Below are 5518 nucleotides of genomic sequence, written 5' to 3'. Positions count from 1 at the left end.
GAAATATGGTTTGAAAGTGACCAAACAAACAATCTCATCAGACTTGATTAAAAGACTAAATAAGCACTGTAAATGAGCCATCTGGAAGGAAGGATCTTTGAAGGCCATAATGCCAAGTGGCATGTAAACAGGGGAAACGAGGCTCAAACATTTTCAAAAACTGTACTAGAACAAAAACTGAAACTAGAAATTAGATCAATTTTCAGAGGGGAACAAGGACTCTCCAAGGAATTGACAAGAACCCTTTTTTTCCCATCTCCTAACTATTTTCTTCCCATGTCCTGATTGTTTTAGTGAGGCTGAATTGACATATAATAGAGTAAGTTGTTTGGAGGAGGAAATTTCAAGTCAGTTGAGCATTCAGGCTGTGCTTAGATTACGGGTCAATGTTCCTGGCAAACTTTATGACGAGAAGAGCAGAAAAAGGAGAAGAAAGATGTGAAAACAATGTTGTTTCCTGAAGAAAGGACCTTGAACCTAGGAAAACCATAGACAAGGCTGGGAGAACAAAACATTGCTGTCTATTGACGAGCTTAGTGATAGTCAAGCAAAAATAGAAACTTCGCACTGCGATAATAGAATGGAAATGTGCCTTCAGGAAAAGTACCTACCATTGAAGGTAAAGCTTTTAAAACTGATAACTCATTTGAAATCTTTCATATATGAGAAGGCTTGAAAATTAGAAAAATAAATAAATTTAAAAAAATAAAGGTCCTCAGAGGCCTCCCTGAGCATGTCTCTCAGTGCAACACTTCCTCAGGCTTAGCCCGTAAGGTATGCAGAGACATCTGCAGCTCTGTTCCCAGGAGTGGGGTCAGGGTACATGTCGAAACGGCACCAGAACTTCATACCCGTGGTATTTCAGTCATACAAGCTGCCTGAAGAAGTCGTGAAGTGCAGGCTTGCACCGAGGTTCAGGAAAGCCACTGATTCCCAACGATATGCGGTAGCGTGGATGGATTCCCTGTATGGAATTCCTGAACGGTCTGTGGGGGAAGCTGAGAAAAGGAAAATAAGTTTCAGTAGAGACCTAGCATTGCTGGGAATGCTACAGACATGAGATAAGTCCGTTGACAAGAGCCAGGCACATCACAATTCCAAGACCAGTCTCTTCCACGCATCTAGTGTCTTACTAGCCTCGGATTCCTAGGAAGAACCTGTAACCAAGCAAACTTTAGCCCTTCATTGTGGCACAAACCTTATTCCCAGAACTTGGGGGGCTGAGGCTAGAGGATCACTGTGAGTTCAAGGCCAGCCTGACACTACATAGTGAATTTGAGGTCAGCCTTGGCTAGTGCACGACTTTACCTTGAGAAACAAACAAACAAAAACCTACATAAATAAATAACAATAAACAAAAATTAAATGACTGAATCTAAAAGAATGAGAGGGGCATTGACAAGGAATGCTTTGAGTATCAAACTGAGCTGGCTGAAGAGAAAGGTCAAGTGTGCCACATGCAGCTGACCTGGAGGGTCAGGCTACCCAGGCCTGTCAGGGCCCAGACTGTGCCATCCTGAGGCATGGGTACTACATATGAAACTCTTTGGTACTTGCCTTGCTAGGATTCAGAATTGTTATTATGTGATTTTTTTTTTCCCTTACTATCTTCCCAATTCTCACTTGAAATGGAAATGTTACCTTGTGTTGGTATATTTGAAGTATATAACATTTTTTAAACTTTTTTTGTTTGTTTGTTTTGAAAGAGAGCCTACTAAGACTCTAGCTTCAACTTGCTAATGTCTCTTAGATGTGTATGACAGCAGAATTCCCTATTTCTTTTTTAATGTAATTTATTAACTTTTTCAAGTTTCATTCATCTTAGAACAAGTCACAGTAAAATTTTTATGAAGCCTAATGAAAACATTTGACATTGTATTGTAGCCATTTTGGGAGACTGTAATGACTCCAATTGGCCTCTAGGCTCACGGAATGGCATGAGCATTGGCAGCTATTTCTAAATTTCTGCAGAAACACATTTAGGTAAGTAGATTAATTGGCTGGCTATATATAACATTTTAAAAATATTTTATTTATTATTTATTTATTTGCAAGCAGAGAGAGGAGAAACAAAGTTATTTTAAATATATATGTGTGTGTGTGTGTGTGTGTGTGTGTGTATGTGTGTAATTTTGAATTCCTGGCAACATAGCTATTTAAAATTACTTTCTCAAGGGTATTCAATAAGTTCTAATAGCTAGCATGAAAAGTTTACGCAGAGGGAAATAATCCAATTTGGCTTAGAAAACTTGTTTCCCTGTTGTATGGGATCCTAGAGTTAAAATGTTAATACATATTATTATATTTTCATTTCTACTTGAATCCAATAAATGTTTCTTGTAATCACAGCGTTGTTACCAGTAGTACTGTGTGATCTGTAAATTGAGTTGTCTCCTTGATCTAAATTAATGCATTTTTTCAATGTTGATTACCACCTTCCTCTAGCACATTCCAAAGCACCATGGAGGATATACTATTAATTGGGACATGAGGTAGAACATGGTTGCAATGTGTAACAATGAGGCATAACAAGTTGTCAAGTTATGATTTAATGTTCTAAGATTTCTTTACATGAATGCATATGTCCATGGGTCTGGAAATATCCTTGAAATGTATACTTTATAACTTTAACAATGCAAAGAATACATTCACTCCATATATTAAAGCCAGTTAGCACTTTCGCAAATATAGGCTAATTTGAATTACCATGATAATTAAAGGGATCTGAGAAAATACAGTGAGGTTAGTCCTATGTTTTTATTGCCACTCTAGAGCTTGACAGCTCCTGCAATATGTTGTCCTTAGTAATTACAAGTACTTATTAAGTTGTACAATGTGCACAAGACACTTAGTACCAGGTAAGACATATTTTTAAAAAGTCTTAGTATTTCCTTTTCTTGCTTCACATAAGGATAGCATCTGAAAAAAAAAAGGAGGGATCATAATAGAAGTTCATATGAAAATAATGTGAACAAATAAAAATAGTCATAATGAAGATATTAGAAAATTTTGACATTGCAAAGACTGTGCCCCTTTGGTTTGTGATTTTTGAAAGCAACAGTTAGCTAGTTTCATATTTCTTTTCTGTTGTTTCAAGTAGATTAATAGTGTAGAATTCTTCTTCTGTATATCCAATGCATGTTATGAAAACATGATACAATAGTATATATTTTAATATGTATACTATTTATTTATTTGAGAGACAATTAAAAAGTAGATAGAGAAGGGGAGAGAATGGGCACACCAGGGCCTCCAGCCATTGCAAACAAAATCCAGGTACATGTGCCATGTTTTGCATCTGGCTTAAGTAGGTACTTGGGAACTGAACCGTGGTCCTTTAACTTCATAGGCAAACACTTTAAATGCTATGCAATCTCTCCAGTAACAGATGTATTTGAAGTTATACTCTTTCTCTAATTTGTTTCTTTTTGAAAATATAGTTTGAACTCAAAGTGATATTTATAAATTTCATGATGGCTCATGGTCAGGAGAATTCCAATAACCCTTTATCAACGGAGCTCTGGAAATTTGGAGGCCAAGGGAATGATAAGTTCTATTTCTTTTCCCTTTATACTCTTTTTTACCTGGGAAGTGGACAGTAGCTACTGCTTTTTACTCATCTTGCTTCCTTACCGCCCCAGTTCTAGATGTTAACACACCATGGTAACTTGCTTGGTACAAATATGCCCAGTAGAATGTTTCTGACTTAATGGTCCTAAATCTACAGACTGACATTATTTAATACTATGTTTCTGCTTTAAGATTATCTAAATCCTGGTGAGGCAAATGCTTTCACTGCTGCCACATTCAAAGGGACTAAGTTTAGGAGGAATAATAATGTGGTATAGCATTCAAATTAATTTGAAAAATGCCCTTGGCTGCATGTTCCTCAATTAGTACCATTGCCAAACATTCATTAACCAGAATTTTATCCTGAAAATTTTATGCAGCATATATGTAAGGAATACTCTCTGTCCAAGAAAGGATAAAATGCAGTTCATTCACATTCAAAACTTCTTCTCAGTGATGGTTTCAAGCTGAAGTTTTGTGAAATAATTCCTCTAAGTTTCAATTGGGCTATTTGCTAAACCCTGAATGGGTCTATCACTATTGTCTTTTTTCCCTCATTTTTTGACAATTTTATATATAAATGTAGTACATTATCTCATCCCGTTACCTACTCTTGATTCCTTCCCTGCCCCCTCCCTTTCTGCTGGAATCCTCTTTCCCAAGTAATCTCTTTTCTACTTGTCCCTTATTTCCCCTGTGTGTGAGGGTGACCTACTGTGTTTAGTCAGGGTTGCCTGCATGGACAGAGGTGGGGAATTATTTACCTGTGAATGTGTTCCTACCATGTCTTTGGCCCTATAAAAATGTCTCCCATCCCCTTAGCCACTATTAACTGCCAATATTTTCTTAGAGAGGGATTGGGGGACCACAGTATCCCCCATGATTTATGACCTACCGTTCGCAGGCCCAGTATGGTGTGGGTCTTGTGTAGATTACCATCGTCATGAATACAGCAGTCACGCCGTGCCTGGATGACGGCACTGAGAAGTACTTTTCCCCTTCCTCTCATTCTTACATGTTCTCTGCTCCCACTTCCTCTTTGTTTGCTTAGGCTTGAGCATGGGGACGCAGATGTCTTGCTTAATGTAGATTATCTCAGAGTCACTTCTTCATAGCACTAAAATCCATATTGTGGAGGTATTCCACGGTAGGGCCTGTTGGAAACTGATTAAGGCATGGGAACTCACACATGGGAAAACTGCCTTTATCGCGTGACTAGAACAAAGCTGACTTGCCCTTACACCATGGCAAAAAAAAAAAAAAAAAAAGTGACACGGTTAACCATTAAACGTAATCTCATGGGACTGGAGGGATTGCTTAGTGGTTAACATGTTTGTTTGCATAGACAAAGGGCCCAGGTTTGATTCCCCAGGACCCACGTTAGCCAGATGCACAAGGTGGCACATGTGTCTGGAGTCCCTTTGCAGTGGCTGGAGGCCCTGGTGTGCCCATTCTCTCACTCTCTCTCTCCCTCTTACTCGGTCAAATACATTAATTAATTAGAATAAAATATTTAAAAAAGTAATCTGACAGCATTTATGTGTATAATCAGGGGTTAAGGTATTAGCTGTAAGGTTTGTATGGATGCTAGGATGTAACGTCCTTATTTACTTCCTGTCTTGTATCTGATACTTAAAAATGAATAATATTGTATCAATATCAAAACTATACCAGATAGAAAATAAGTATTTTTAATGCACAAGATCATCAAAGATAAAAGGTATTTGAGTAACCAGAAGAAACTGATCTAATGTGTTGAAAATATGCAGTTAAAATTAATATCTTGTATACTTTTTCATTTTTTTTAAGTTAGGGTCTTGCCCTAGCCCAGGCTGATCTAGAATTTGTGATTCGAATATCAAGGTGACCTCAAACTCACAGTGGTCCTCCTACCACAACCTGCCAAGTGCTGGTATTAAAGGCATGTGCCGCAATTCTTGCCTCATGC

General features: G+C 37.8%; 1 non-coding gene across 1 annotated transcript; it reads right to left on the bottom strand.

Moving 5' to 3' along the window:
- Positions 1–1876: 1876 nt before the first annotated feature.
- LOC123456165 lies at positions 1877–2007 on the bottom strand. The gene has a single exon (XR_006634379.1). It is a non-coding gene; the product is annotated as a small nucleolar RNA SNORA33 (small nucleolar RNA).
- Positions 2008–5518: the final 3511 nt, after the last annotated feature.

The sequence above is a fragment of the Jaculus jaculus genome, chromosome 19 (genome assembly GCF_020740685.1).
Source record: "Jaculus jaculus isolate mJacJac1 chromosome 19, mJacJac1.mat.Y.cur, whole genome shotgun sequence".
NCBI lineage: Eukaryota > Metazoa > Chordata > Mammalia > Rodentia > Dipodidae > Jaculus > Jaculus jaculus.
The sequence above is the reverse complement of the archived record's forward strand: the minus strand, read 5'-3'. Positions and strand labels throughout refer to the sequence as shown.